This window comes from Pleurodeles waltl, chromosome 8 (assembly GCF_031143425.1).
Source record: "Pleurodeles waltl isolate 20211129_DDA chromosome 8, aPleWal1.hap1.20221129, whole genome shotgun sequence".
NCBI lineage: Eukaryota > Metazoa > Chordata > Amphibia > Caudata > Salamandridae > Pleurodeles > Pleurodeles waltl.
This window is the reverse complement of record NC_090447.1, coordinates 1,283,642,348-1,283,658,968: the sequence shown is the minus strand read 5'-3', so window position 1 is coordinate 1,283,658,968 and position 16,621 is coordinate 1,283,642,348. Positions and strand designations below refer to the sequence as shown.

Sequence of the window (16,621 nt, the reverse complement as noted above, 5' to 3'; positions counted from 1 at the left end):
CAGGTGGCCCAGCTGCAGCCAGGAGCAAGATACTCCGGTCAGGGAGACGGAAGCCCCATGCAGGCTGCCTCTGTTCTCCGGCGGCCAGAGGCAGCCAGCCACAGCATGATCGCTTTGCCCAGCCCCCAAGCGCCCCACGGCATCATCCACTCCAGCCGGAGCGGTCAGGAATCTCAGGCCTCTCAGTGCGCAGGAGCAGAAGATGGCGGGCATGAGGCACGCCACACCACTGGTCGTCTCCGCCCGTCCCTGCCTCTGTGTGTGCGCCGCTTCCTCATTCTGCCACTACATTGCGCTCAGCATCTCCCCGGGTCTGGACGGGGAACTGTGCGGTGTGATATCACTGTAGGGGACAGGTTACAGGGGAATTGTGAGACCCGGGTCCGGAACCCTCAGTTCATGTGTCCGCCATGTTGGGTCCCTGGCCACGCTCCCCCTGCAGAGCAAAGCCACATTTGACTGTATTTGAAGAGTCAGAGTGGACTCTTTGGCTAAGGCCTGCTAGTAAGCAACACCTGGATGTGGCCACCAGTGAATGGGGAATAACTCAATCATCTTGTAATGAACGGGGGTGGCAGGGACTTGCCATTGTAACACCAGAGCCCCCAACCTCAAGGGGGAAATGTGTGGCTGTCTGTGAATGCCATGACCTTCCTTTGAATGAGTAGAGTTAGAAATAACATCCTTCTTTTGGTTATAAAGTAGTATTTGGGTGGACATTGATCTATTGCTGCTTCTGCATGATTTTGTGTTATGATCCTTATTCACTAATCCGTATCCACATCGTTCATGTCTACCAGTAAGAGTCAAGTGCAGGAGGGCTACTTGGCCCACTTTCTCAGGATCCATAGCAGGCCAGGCTCCAGGACATCAGGAATAAAAGGCCTCAATCCCTACAGTTGGGCCCAGTAACCCCTGCGTGCTGTTGCCTAATGAAAGGGGTTCTCACAATGTAAACATAATTGTGAAAAATACTAAATGCATCGATTTAAACATTTCAAAATATGTAGAAACTGTGCAATGATGATACAAAATATAATGATCAAATATGTTACTTTTAAAATATATATTCATAAATAACATTTTATTATTCAATAGTACTTGTTAGTATATATTTAAAAAAGGTTTTTCAAAACGTTCTCATATAACTTATACTTTGAAAAAAAATGTTTACGTGAAAACAAACAATTATGTAAAATGTGTAAAACAACATACAAAAAAGAGTATGACATGAATGTTTTAAAAATAACAATACAATATGTTTGTAATTATTCAAAAATATATAAATGTATGTTTATTCACAACAATGTTAAAAAAATGTATTAACCCTATTTTTTGTGAATACAAATGTGTGCTGAAAATGAAGTACATAAAACCATATGCTACAATTATTTTCAAAAATGTATTAATAAAGTATATGTTAAACTGCTAAAATCTTTTTTCATGAATAAAAAACTACACACAAAACAACAATGTAATACTCTTTAGTTTGAACTAATATCGATCTTTACATTAACATTTTCACTAAGGTTTACATTAAAATAATAATTCACACTGCACAGACTGCAATTCATTATTTATTGTAGGTTTTGAACACTAAAGGGGATATCTTTACTACTCCCACTCTAATCTAGATCATTTTAGGGAAGGTTTTGCACAATAAAGGGGTCAAATGTACTATACCCATTCCAAAGTAAACCATTTTGGGGAAGGCGGTGAGCACAAAAGGGATCAAATTCAGTATCCTCCTTCCCATGCAAACCATTTCGGAGACAGTGTTGGACACTAAAGGCTCCAGATTTACTATTCCCATTCCAATATAACTCATTTTGGGGTAGGTGATGCAAAATAAAGAGCTAGGATTGACTATTTCCATTTTGTGGACGATCTTGATCACTAAAAGGGCCAGATATACTCTTCCCACTCCAATTGAAGACATTTTGGGGAAGATGTTGGACAGTAAAGGGGTGAGTCCTTTTATTCCCACTCCAATCTAAACCATTTTGGTGAAGGTGTTCGACCTTAAGGGGATCAGATTTACAATTCCCACTCCAATCTCAGGCATTTTGGGCAAGTTGTTGGACATTAGAGGGCACATATTTACGAATCCCACTACAATCTAAGCCATTTTAGGGAAGGTGTTGGAAACTGAAGGGTTCTAATCTAATATTCCCACCTTATTTTATATTATTTAAGGGAAGTTATTAAAGAAGAAGAATAATTCATATACAAAAATCAACCAAACCTACTCAAAACTAAATGTGGTTTCATCTTCACGAAAACTACACACTTTATAAACTATTACAATAAAATATCTACAAAATAAATTTAAAATTTAATTTGTCACCAAAATATATATATATATACATATTATTTATTTAAAATACTATTACTAAATTTATCTAAAATTAAAAGTATATTTCCTCTTTTTAAACATTTAAAAAAAACATATCTGACATAAATTACTACCAAATAATTACATTTTACATAAATAAAAAATATGGTAGATTTCAAATTATTCAAAAAATGATACAATACAAATTTTTCCAAATTCCAATAATGTAAAATATTTCATATATAAAATATTTAAAAAAATAACATTATTTAGCTCACCTTCAAAAATGAATAACCATGCCAACAATACATTTTCAGAAATGAAAGAATCTAAAACAAACTAAAACTTTGAGATGTCCTCATATTTTAAAATGTATTTTTTGAAAATAAATACATACATTTTGAAAAATCTCTGCACCCATTTTCCCAATAAAACCAGTTTACCAGATTAAACAAGTTGATTGTTTGAAATATGCAAAAAATGTAATGTTAGATGTAAACAAAAAAATGTAAATGTTACAATTATTTTAACTCGATAAAAACAACACCATCATTTATAAAAATATTAAACATTTCAACATATAAACATGAATAAATTAATACCATTCATAGCAAAAAAGTTTTTAAAAAGTACTGCCTACAGCAATATTTTTAATCACAAAATGTTTACAACAATATAAAAAACAACCTTAAAAAACGATATTCTTATCTGCGGTAGTCTGTCAATGATGTTTCCTTCATCGCAATATTCTTGCAATGACCTTCTTGTATCACAATATTTACAACTCAATATTTTGTCCAAGCACCCCATCAAAGAAGTAGTCTATGCCAAAGCCAATCTCCATTCCTCCATCAGGAAAATTAATTTATTCTGCACTCACTTAAAAGACTTGCCACCCAGCTACTTATTTTCTCTTTGCAGATATTTCCACGTATCCCTTTCCCTTTGCTGAGCTACTGATTATCTGATAACATATGTGCTTGTTACATTGTAAGGAGCCCTAATACCTCACTGTTAAGGAGTGCTATATAAAACAACAATGTAAAATAATTAAAAAAATAATGTTACCCAATGTGCAGATGTGAATAAAATTATTTCAATCTTCACCTGGGTCTACAGTTACAACAGTATTTACTTCTTGAGTGTAGCATGTAAATCAATTAAAAGGCCTTTTTGGATTTCAGTCTCAACAGTAACTCCATAAGTTTCTAGTTTAAAAGAATACTACTGAATGAAGTTCCTGGACAGATTTACAAAGCTGTTGTGTGGTAGCAAAGTTTGCAATTTGAAAATGCAGATTTTTGCAATGTACAAAGTGCACTTTGCGTGTCATAAATGTCTTTGTCATGCTAAAGTTCACTTTACCTTTAATGAATTGCAAAGGAGCCTGTAGTGTGTGTTCTCCTCTCCTTTGAGAATAAATATAGAATGTATCAATGATTTATGACACCAAAGTCTGTTTCAAGCCACTAATCTATTATCGAGACCCAATAGTGGTTGCTAAGTCATTTGCAAAGTAGAAGCTGTCCCTTAGGGCTAGCTTCCACCTTGTGAATGGTGGCTATCACCACCAAGAAGAGCAGGTAGCACCACAAGGCCCAGATGTTTCCTCAGTGCTATTCATTGTGAAGGGCCAGCCCTACTCCTTTTAAAGGGCAGGCACAGCTTTAAAAACTTGCATTTTGTCTTGTGACTGATTACTACATCAGTCGCAGGGAATAATGAAGGTGGGGCTGCAAGCTAGGTGGTGTGCAAAAAACAGAGGGCCTCATTACGAGGCGGGCGGGATTTACGTCTTCAAGCCTCACGGTGGCAGACAGACCATCATATTACAAGTTTGGCAGGTGGACCCACCTAAAGACCTAAAAGATCCCGATTGGGTGACACCGGTCTTGGTTATAGTCAGCCAGGGCGCTGCTGAACTCAGCGCTGCCTGGCGGATTATAACCTTGTTTTCCACCAGCCTTTAAGAGAGTTGAGTGCTATATCGTAGCACTGTTCTCAGCAGTCTGACCAGTGGGAACGCTCTATTACAATGTTCCCTCCGGACAGCCCCATCAGACCAGCAGGAATATTGTAATGGGTTGGGTGGCGGTGGCATCCTCCCCGTGAGTTTGGCGGTCCTGCGGTGAGATCGCCAAGCTAGTATTAAGGTCAAAAGACTGGTCTGCAACCTCACCTTAGACCATCATGCCATCAACTCTGTGTGAGTTCTACCAGTTTATCTTGCTGTGGTGTGCACAAGAAGATATGAAACACCTTCAAAAACATTAAAATATTTTCCCTTCCTTTTTTCATGTCTTTTGCACACCCACATCAGCTTATCAAGCCTGCTTTGTTCTTATTACCAGCTATAAAAATTCACAGCCCTCAACAGGAATAGAATCAGCTACTAATCATCATGTGTCAATGCAGAGAATCTTTCTGGAAACTTTATCTCTGTCTGTCTGAGAAAAAAGTTACAGATGTGGGCTAACACACTTTGGGCCAAATGTAGGAAGATTCCAAATTGCGAGTTGCAATTTGCGAGTCCCTGCGACTCGCAAATTGCAACTCGCAATTTGGAATGCAGAAAGGTGTCTCAGACACCTTCTGCAAGTCGCTATGGGGTCGCAAAGACCCACCTCATTAATATCAATGAGGTGGGTCGCAATTTGCGACCCCATAGCGATTCAGGGCACTCACGGGGATGGTGGCCTGCTGGGAACAGCAGACCACCATGTCCGTGACTGCTTTTAAATAAAGCAGTCTTTTTTTTTCAAAGTGAAACCCGTTTTCCTTAAAGGAAAGTGAGCTGCACTTTGAAAAAAAAAAACGAAACCTTTAGTTTCGGTATTTTTCAGGGCAGGTAGTGGTCCATTGGACCACTGCCTGCCCTGAAAAATTTTTTTTTTTGCCAGACACAAAGGGGAAGGGGTCCCACGGGGACTCCTTCCCGTTTGCGCCTGGGTTACCATCCACTTCAAGTGGATGGTAACTGCGCTTTCATTTGCGACCGCAATTGCGGTTGCGGTCGCAAATGAAAATGCATACCATTGCGAGTCGCAAATAGAAGGGAACACCCCTTCCTATTTGCGAGTCGGAAATGCATTTTGCGAGTCGGTTCCAACTCACAAAATGCATTTCTACATAGCAAAGTGGCTTTAGAGACTCGCAAACGGCGATTTTCGCCGTTTGCGACTCGCTAAAGCTTTGCTACATCTGGCCCTTTGTCCATTCTTTAGCTCAATGTTCTCTTAGAAACCTTCTTGCAAACCAATCTGTTTACTTCAATAGGAACATGGTAATTGTAAATGCGTCCCTGCAGTAGGTCAGGCCTATTCTACTATTCAATTACTACCAACCTCATAAAGAATCACAGCAAATTGACTTATGTAGTGAAAACCTATGAGAAATATATAGTTTGTGTCAAAATTTCCCAGTATCTGCTGCTTTGTGGCACACAATTCAAACATCTGTTTGGTCACTATGACGGATTCTAAATTTATATTTCAAAACATTTTGATAAATGCTTTAGAAAATCATTTTTTGAAAGGTGTAGAACATACTGGTTGTCCCGTATACATATCTATGCATCATGGTGACATAAATACATATGTGAATGATTCATTTACAGGTACTGTGATGTGATAGATTTACTTGTGATAAAGATGGGTATCCAGCATGGCCATTCTTTGGTATTTTAAATTAATAAGCATGTCCTCTATGTACATAGGGCCAGATGTAGGTAGACAGCAAATTGCGACTTGCAATTTGCGAGTCCGAGCGACTCGCAAATTGCAACTCGCAATTTGCTATGCAGAAAGGTGTCTCAGACACCTTCTGCGACTCGCTATGGGGTCGCAAAGACCCACCTCATTAATATTAATGAGGTGGGTCGCAGTTTGCGACCCCATAGCGAGTCTAGGCACTCACGGGGATGGTGGCCTGCTGGAGACAGCAGACCACCATGTCCGTGACTGCTTTTAAATAAAGCAGTGTTTTTTTTTTCTATCTGCAGCCCGTTTTCCTTAAAGGAAAACGAGCTCACATAGAAAAAAATACTGAAACCTTTTGTTTCGGTTTTTTTCAGAGTAGGCAGTGGTCCACAGGACCACTGCCTGCTCTGAAAAAATAATGTTGTGATCATTCACAAAGGGGAAGGAGTCCCATGGGGACCCCTTCCCGTTTGCGAATGAGTTACCATCCACTTCAAGTGGATGGTAACTGCGAGTTGATTTGCGACCGCTCTCGCGGTCGCAAATCAACTTACATTGCGGTGCGAGTCGCAAACAGGAAGGGAACACCCCTCCCTATTTGCGAGTCGGAAACGCATTTTGCGAGTCGGTTCCGACTCGCAAAATGCGTTTCTGCATCGCGTGCAGGCATTAGCGCCTCGCAAACGGCGTTTTTCGCCGTTTGCGAGGCGCTAATGCCTTGCTACATCTGGCCCATAGTCCCCAAGTCACCTGTGAGTCGTTTGTCCCACCTTAATATCTCAATCAGCCAGATTATTCCTCAATAATCTGCCAGGCAGTTCTGTTGGAAGGTCAACAAGGAATGGTGACAGAAAGAAATCCTGTTGGGGACCTCTCTTCACTTCACATTTTGAGAGACCTCCTGACAGATCTCCCCAGTAAGCTGTATAGGAACCATTTTTGAATATATTTTAGAAAGCATGTCTGGATATAACTTTTATCAAGGGTCAAGGATTTAAGAGGATCTTGAAGAACAGAAATATTAAATAAACTACTAAAGGGTACACCAATGTAAGAGAGCCAGGGGATGTTTAAAACATGATCCAGAGCAAGACAGTCTGAAATGACTGATTTGGTGAAACTAGTTTCCACTTTGGGCCAAACAGAGAACCACAGTAACAGGGGCTTTACAAGTAGCAGATCTTCCGAAAATTGCAAACCAACCTCCCTGTGTATAATTGTTTCAAAAAGAAATTCTCCTCTACCTGGAAGGGGCTGCTGGAGATAAATGTGGCAGTGGACAGTCCTTTAGCTTTATATATGTCTACCATCTCTTTAACCGGTGGCTGCCCAACTCGTGTGAAAACCTAAAAATCTCCTGGCAATTCCTGGTCATCTTAGACCCCGCATTAGAGACCTGTTGAAACCATGTGCCATTGCTTGCAAAAAATAATCCTTAAATAACAAAAGGAGTTAACTCTAACAATAGGTGAATCCCCAATAAAGAAAGATCTACATATCTGTGTCTTCTTCCTGTACGCCATAATAAAGGTTTGGATTTATTAATAACCATTTTCTTGGAATCCACAAAATCCCCAAAGACATTCATCAGTTTCTGGAGACTGTTTGGTGTCCTGAATAATAATACAGCCTCGTCAGCATATAACAACACAGGGACAGGCCTAGCTGCGAAGCTGGGTGCATCGGCCTCCACAGCTTCGACAGCACCATCCACCCCATTAATAAAAAGGAGAAAAAAAGGCACCAGTACGCAGCCCTATCTAATTCCCCCCTTCACTCCAAAGAGGGGAAAGCATTCCCCATTCAGACTGTACCAGACCTTTGACGAAAGGTTCCTGTAAAGATGGGCCAAAAAACAAATAATGTCCTCCAGGGCACCAAGGGAGATCAAAGTAGACCAAAGGATAAAATGGTCTACTAAATCAAAAGCGCTACTTAAATCAACAAAACAAAGATAAAGGGACCCAGACTTAGCTCTGGTATACGTGCTAATCAGCAACTCAAGGTTCACAAATTGCTCAATTGTACCCAAACCCTTCTAAAACCAAACTGCACCTCAGATAGTATGAAGATTTCCCATGCCCAATCCTCAATTCTCGACATGAGAATCCTGCTCATGACTTTTGCAGAGGAGTCTATCAGGGAAATGGGGAAATAACATTTGGGGTGTGCCTGGTCTCCCTTCTTAAAGATTGGGATAATAACAGACACAGCCCAGGAAGGGTGGGGGGGGAGGATGGTTGGGGAATCTTACACTTTGCTGCTGAGTTAAACACCCGTCTCAGGATGGGGCCCCATAGATCCCTTAAAGCTTTAAAGGCATTGACTGGGACTCCGTCCGGGCCTGGAGCCTTCCCCCCTTTGCTTTGTTTGAGGGCAAGGAGAACCTCCTGAAGAGTGGGTGTCTAATCGAAGATGTTTCGAGCACAGGCATTGCTCGCCCTTGGCTGGTTGGCAAACCTCCCAGTCGGAATCAAAGATGCTAGAAAAATGTGCTACCCATGCCTCACAAAGGAGAAAAAAATTGAGCTCTGGAATACCACCATTCTGAAGAAAGGGTGCATTAACCATACTCCAAAACAACTTGGGGCCATGTGTCTCCGCAGCCTGTAGAAATTCACACCAGGCCTGTTCTTGCGATGCCTTTTTCCTGGTAGCTAATACTTGGCTATAATTCTTGCACAGTAGTCCAATAGTTAAGTGATCCCTTGGGGTAGTATGTAAAGCTGATTTTATGAGCTTAGAAGCCATGGTGCACGAGTGGTCAAACCACCCTTACATTTGGAAATTATTAGAAATTGGTGGTCATGTAAGAAGAAAGTGCATAGAGACCTACAGATCATGTCAAAGGAGGCCAATAACTTTTTATGATTCACCACCATCTCTAAACAGTAATCGAACTCCATAGAGTTCATTTGTGCTATCTGATGTAAAGCGGGACTATGGTCAATCCCTGCCCATTTGATACATACACCATTGGGCCCTACTGGAGCAACATTACCTACACATTCAGAATCTCTAGCATTTTCAACCCAGGAGGATAGGGAAAGAACAAGTGTGTTGCGATCGCTCATTACAGTCGGGATAACACAAAGAGAACTAACCAAATTATTAGCAGAGGAAGAGACGAGAACATGGTCAAAAAAGTACTGGCATCTCTACCTGTAAAAGGAATCAACATCCCTTTATCAATGCAACTACTTGTAAGTAAAAGGCGGTTGTATTTAAAAATTATTGAATTAACTGCATCCTCATAATCACTGTGTGGGGAATGCGGGATACCTGCCCTCTTTGTATTTGTAATCTCAGAAATCAGCTTAGCCGGCAAAGGGCAGATCTGGATATTAAAGTCCTCACCCCAAAGTATAATAAAATTAGAATTAATTGGGCGTAAGAAGGTTTCCAACCCTGTGCCCAACGAATGAACCACCATATTGCGTGGCAGATCAAATACATCATTGTCAATATTATTTATCATGTGTGACTAATATTCAGCATTGGTTGTACTGTCTAAATGTCGTGTTGGCACAGCACATCATTTATCTGCATTCTCAGTAATGAAGATATGCCCCCTGGATACGATGCCTTGCCCTCGTGATGAGCGCACCAAGCAAAGCTCTCAGCACTTTATGTTTTTCTGTGGTTTTTACACACATTTGAAGAGATACCTCTTTAAACCAATCTTCCTGGCACAGAATATTAGACTATAAGTCTGCACTAAACTACCTGTATGCACTTGACAACCCATTTGTGTGTTTAAATGTTGCACTTTTTATTACAATGTCAATACAACTCAGGAAAAGGATGATTTGAGATGAGGCAGTTTTAGCTAAAGTTTTAACATATTTGCATAGTCTCATATCTGTATGCACTTTAGTATGACGGCAATATAACTCAGGTAAAGGAGGCTGTTTTTAATAATTTTCAACATATTTGTGTATTTTCAAGTCTGTATATTTTTAATGGATGATATTACTTTTGTACTTTTATTGCTGTGTTTTTTTAATCTGACGAATAAAGCTCTCAATTAAATTGAACCAATTTAACATATGCCATACTAAAATTTATAGGGCAGAGTACATGGAAGAGAAAGGTCTAGCTAATAGTATTAGTGGTTCTTTCCATGTCTGGGCACACAAAAACATACCTATCTGTTAATCTGTTAATTTGCTTGTTCACAGTGCTAGTCCAGATTGGCATTAAACCAAACTAATCTTTATGTATCAAATGAGAAATTACCTTTACTGGTATGTGTTACTAAGGACATGACTATCCCATCCCCATCATCAGTAGCAATTGGTACAATTGGCAATGTTGATTATTATTACTAGACATTCATTTAATCACTACCATTGCCTTTCTCTGGGAGACTATCACATCATTTTCCCTAGGCCTGCTAGATATTTAGTCACTAATAATTCACCATACATTAGGAAGAGGTCTATGGGACCTTATTCCTCTGGAGATCCTCCCCTTAGCCACCCCCTTAGAAGATATTAGCAATCCAAATCAACTGATCATTGCTTCTACTCCCCAGTAGCACAATATTTTCCAATATCTCATTCATCTGATCATCAAGGGGACTCAAGGGCACTATTTATGTTCTTTGGGGTAAATCTGGCAAAATATTTTATTGGTAACAACCAGAACAATTCCATTAGTTGTCTCTTGTTATACTAAACGGGACAAAAGCTTCACAGTTCCATTCCCTTCCTTGAGGAGACTCTGCTTCTCCTTGCGAAGTTTCAACTGACCTAGCATCTCATACACTGTACAAAGCTTTCTCTTTTCTTGTCACTTTAAATCTCACCCTTCCAGAAATGACAACAACCCTGCTTCTAACTCCTGATTGTTATCTTCATGCACTGCAGATAATCGTCTGTATTTCCTGTTTTATCCCATAGAGTTTTCTAATACAATATCCACTGACTGCCATCTATAGCCTCCCACATAGGACTGAGTGTCAATTAAATCCTCCATTCTCATTAAAGTGATGTTCAATGGCGGTTAGGTTATGATATGTTATAGGAATTTGCATAGCACTCAGATATCACAATAGCTTTTCTAAAGAGCCTAGTTTTGAGTGTTTTCATGAACTGGGTAAAAAAGATAACTTGACAGATGTAGATTGTTAGCTCATTCCATTGTTTTGCATCCAGATAAGAAGTGTGACTGCCACCCCAGCTGGAAATAATGACAGCTTGTGTGAAATATTTCTGTCCAGCAACAAATAAGGGGCCAGATGTACCAAAGGGTTTTACCCATTCTGTGTCTATGGGAAAATGTGTTTTTACATATGGCCCAAGATCCTAAAAATATTTCTCAGCATCTCCAGGATAAAAACAAACAGGTGGCTGTCACTTGGTAAATTTCCGGGGCCATCAAAAGCTTCTAGTCTATAAGGATTCCCAAGTTCTTGACTGAGTATACCAGAGCCAAGGTGGCTCTGAGTTGCAGTGGCCACCAGTCACTGGACCCAGAGTGGGATTGTTTCCCTAGGAAAAGTACTTCAGTGCTGCCGGAATGAATTGTACCACCATTTGAGTGCATCCATCTAGCAACTGCTCTTGTTTGGGTTGAGTTTCAGTGACATTTGAGATGTTGGCTATATATTTTATGCGCTAGCATTTCAAAGTCAAAAGAGGGCATAACCTCCACCAAGAAATGCATGTATGCATTGAAAAGAGTGGGGCTAAGAAAGGATCCCTGCAGCAATACCCATGACAGAGGAACACAGCAGCTGAAGAGATGGGAGCGAGTGACACTGCTTGTATTCAGGTAAAGAGAAATAAGTCAAGTCACTTAAGGGTGAACCTGCAGTCTCCAATTGTAAATAGGCATTATAATAGGATGGAGTGGGTAACACTGTCAAATGCCACTGGACAACCCAAAACGACCAAGGCGGCAGTGCCGGCTTGCTCCAGTATCATAGTTACATCAGTGTTGGTGATTAGGGCTGCTTTGGTCGGTAGGGAAACCCAACTGAGAGAGGGCAAGTAAGGGATTGGCTTCCGGATACCTGGAGAGCTACATGTTGAGGACTTTTTCCAGCAGAGTATATTTTATCCTGAATCCAAAATCCTGCAATGTCTCCATTCTGAATCTCCATGTATGTATCCTAGTACAATGCACCCCCACTCATAAATCCTGGCGATAGGTGGATGAGCAAAAGCACATTTCTAAAGTGTGTAATTGTTCGAAAATGCCAAAAAAGTATTGGAAATGACAAACATATACTGAATTCCAATAAACAAATTATGAGGTGCGGCGTAATAGGAAAATATTTTTATTGCCATCATGTTGGTCCCTCTCTCGATCAACCATCACCATGTCTGTTAGTATCAGTTTCAGTGTAAACTGTATTCCTTGCCTAACATGGGCCCTGAGAGTGTTTGTCCAGAAAGTGACATGTGGCAAAATTAACATTTTCCGCCAGCAACTGTATACTCACCAACAATGGGGCATACATTCTAGCTGGACCACCATAATATTTTATTTCCTGTAGGTTAAGGGCATCAATCAAGCAGTCAACCAGTTCAAGCAAATATCCGACCTATCTACTTGACCTTCATTTATTTAAGATATATCTGCTTTCATGGTCAGATACAATCTACATTACCAATATGGGGCACATGGCGCAACGCTTCCATCTATCAAAGATCAAGCAAAATACATACTACAGTTGGCACTCCATCATTTAGCCAATAGAACATATTAATTTTTCATCAGGTGTGGTTCATTTGATAATGCAACCTGTGCTGCTTTGATGCATATAAATCCACCCACTTTCTGTATTTTGACCGAACAGCTCAACCATCTCATAGATCAGGTGAGGCACTTAATTGTACATCCCATCTTGGTTTCTAATCCATAAATCTGCTCTTCTTTTAAAATCTCACATGCCTACAGACCACCCAGAAAGTATTTCATAGTGTTATTCCTTTCTCCTATAATGCAGAACATTCATCAATGCAGTCAATTTCTCACCTGCTTGTGAGTTGGAGGAGTGGTTAGGAAAATTGCCAATAGCCTTTGTGGAGACAGCTCATGAAGAAAATGTCTAATTTCCCCTCCAAACTCTCCATTCCTCCACCTCATCTGCCCAATCACATTAATACAGATGAAATATTGTTGAAAAGGAATTCTGCTCTAGAACAGTCTGTAAGCAATAATCTTTATAAACAGTTAGGATCTCTCCTGATCTCATGCAGTTGCCATTGTTTCCTCCTTTGTACAATCAGGTCACCTCCATTCAGAGCTAACCTAGTTCTTCTCAATTCCCTCCTCTGATCTCAATAAGGCTTGAATAGGTTGGGTGCAGAATGTGGAAAATGACACTGCCTCCCTTACATAATTATAACAAAGCATCAGTGTTAAACAATAGCATTTTACATATGTGAGCAGTTCTAGCATTTGTGCTCCTCTAAGGCATGGTCTAATCTGTTTTTTAATACATCTGCTGTACAGATCTATTATTAGTTGCTGACATTATATTCTGCGAGGGGCCCACTATACTCGTCTAGTCAATCTTTACTATCATTCTTTCTCTGATAGTCATGTCTTACTTGGTGAAGAAGCCAGCATCCAATCCTTTTGTACCATAAAGCTGTCACTTCCACATGTTTTTTTAAGGTTGAATTCAGTTGCATGCACCTACTCAGTGCTGGAATTTCTTGTCATTCTCTTTCCATTGGCACTAGTGTTTCCAGACTGCCAATCTCACACAATTTTTCAGACATGGTTCAAATCCAAGGCTCTCTCTGCATCTGTGATAAATGTGTGCATGCTCTCACCATGACAGGCCCTGGATTGGCTAGAGGACTACGGACCTAGTGTTGCCTACATAGATAGCATTACCAGCTACACCTCCAGCTGAAATGAACACCTGCTGCATCGCAACTGACGTACTTTAGGACCTGCAGGGGTCAGGCCTGATTATCAAGGTTAGAAAGTGCCAAACGGTGAGGGTATATAGTATATAACTACTGGCTACCAAGCGGGTAGTGGTCACATACAGCCTGTCCAGTCAAAGATTCTTGCTATCTTGGATGGAAACCCTCACACAACCCAGGCACAGTTGAGAACCTTTCTGGGCCTCATGAATTATTACAGAACATTTGGGAAAGGGAATAAGAGAGTCTTAGCACTCAAGTGAACTTCCATCAAGCAAGGAGCTAAACTAGTGAATGGGACACAGGAGTATCAGAAGGCCTTTGACAGACTTTACTTTATTTGCCTGGGTCATGCCAATGTGCCCATACATTTGGTGGTAGATTTTTATGGTAGATTTTTCCATTTACCATTTTCTGTACTGTCATCTTCTCTTTTATGTAAACCCCTGCTTTACCCTTATTCCAGACTTGATTAGTAGGATTTCATGAATCCTGTACTATCATGAACTTGTTGTTTTCTTTTCTCGTTGTATGTAATTTAAAAAAACTTTAAATGTCCAATGATACCCTGAAGGAGGTTTTGCTCTCCTCTACTCAACAATGACAACAGCACTGGACTAAGGCAAGGAACTTATAGTGCAGAGAGATGCTTCAGATCATAGTATAGGAGCAGTGACCAATGAATAAGGATAATCAAGATGAGCCCATTTGCAAACCATTGACCAGGTTTGGGCCACTGTAGAGCAACCAGCTTTTGAGTTTTGAATGGTCACTGAAAAACTGAAACCCTTCCTCTTTAGGACTTTGCTCAGACTAATCACAAAAAAAGGCGGATTAAGCAGATGAGGCAGGAGAATCCCACACTCTTGACGCATTCATTTTCCTCTAAGGTCTGGGCTTTTTTGCTTGCCTGAGACTATGGAGACTGAGTGTCATTTCTAGACATGACACGCTCAATGAATGTCAGGCCTGGCTGGTCACTGTAATGATTGGTATTCAGGATCCATCTATAATCATCCTATTTCTATAACAACACAATACTTTGCAATTCTCTCTGGGGTAACCTTCCTTGACCCATCCCTAGTGCCCTAGTAACCCATAAACGTAGCAGCTATGTGGAACAGTTGCCTGCAAGACACTTTGCATTCCTCATGTCTGTCTATGAAGTCATCATTCAGCCTACTCAAGACACACAGTGAACAAATTAGTGTTACCTTCAAAACCATCACAGAGTTAGAGGACAGCTCAAAAGGTCTGCAGAAGTTATTCTGGTCAGTATAACTGAAATGCTCTAGGAATGGTTGGCCAGCCTGGCTAAAACAGAAATTAGGTAAGACAATGGTCTTGCTTGGTTAGAGGGTCAACTAGATCCCTTGAGCATGTTACATGATATACCCAACCTTAGCACTGTTGGCATTAGGAGAAGTGCTGAGGGGGCATGCTGAGAGATTTGTCATTCAACTGCTCAGCCACGCTTTTTTAAAGTGGAAGGACTAGAACTTTCAATGGGAAATTCAATGTTCACATGGTTTCCCCTCCTAGACCAAGTTCTAGGTCGCATATTTGTGAATCTTCTTATTAAACATGCCTAGTTTTATACTCTTTGTTCAACTTTACGCTACTGTTCACCCAAACCAACGTGTGCTGATATCCATCTATCTTTTTTGTTTTGACTTCACCAACCTGACTATTAAGAAGCGCTGGTACATACTCCAGTTTATCGCCGGCTACAGTGTACCTGTAAGAATCTTCTCGCTTGAACATCATCCTGAAACACAAAACACGCTGGTTGGAAATTCAGGGACTACAATCTATCAAATATTTGCAAGAAAAAGATAATCCAGTGGAGAAATAAAACAAGTTTTCTCTGAAATTATTAGAAATGGATAGTACCTTCTAACATTGGATGTGTTCTTCCGGCTGTAATTAATAAAGGCTGCTGTGTTGGGGTCCACCCACCAAATTTTTATAGTGTGCCATTCATTAAATGCACTATTTGATTTTTATTTGATTTTCAGTGTGGGGCTCTGCATAAAGCCCATTCTACTGTTGTTGGTTTGATGCATGGGGGACCACTGTGTGATCATGCACTCACCCCCCTACCACCAGGCACTGGCACCCTTTCTTTGCTCTGTGTTCCCTCCTTCCAGCCTCTCTTTTTCTGTCTTCCACTCTGCACTCTGTCTCTCCTTCCCCTCTCCAATCACTTGTGTGATCCTGAGTGCTTTGACTCCACCCCACTCTCTCTGCCCATGTATCTCTCCCCTCACAGGCCCTGCTAACTACTTGAATCTGCTTATCAGCCCCATAGCTGTGTAATCAAAGGACCTTGAATGCATCCGTTGAGTCCCCTCAGAAGAAGGAAAGGATATCCACTTTAGATCAGCTTTTAGTGACAAATTTTATTCTTGTTAACTCTAAACATATGTGAATTGTGTGCATTTCTGCCTTCCGTTTACTAATCTTTACTGTTGCAAGACCCAGTCTTTGTGTCTCTCCCCTCTCCCCCGACTCTTCCTCTATTCCCCTCCCTACCTGCATTCCCAGACTCAAATTGTGGAGTAGAAAACCCGAACACAGCCCTCCTTCAGGTGCACTCATTTGGTGGTTGCTGGGCAACCACTAGACTTGGCCTGCAGGTGAGCTCAAGAGCCTGAAAGAGTTTCACATGATCTCAGCACCAACCTATACTAGTC

The 16,621-nt window shown here is 40.7% G+C and overlaps 1 protein-coding gene across 1 annotated transcript in view; it reads right to left on the bottom strand.

The window, feature by feature from the left end:
• The window catches only part of MTMR6 (myotubularin related protein 6), a 256,696-nt gene extending 241,015 nt beyond the window's left edge, over nt 1–15,681 (bottom strand). Inside the window, exon 1 of the mRNA XM_069202235.1 lies at nt 15,609–15,681. The gene's annotated coding sequence lies outside the window, so the exon portion shown is untranslated. The remainder of the gene's footprint in view (nt 1–15,608) is intronic.
• Between the last annotated feature and the right edge of the window lie 940 nt (nt 15,682–16,621).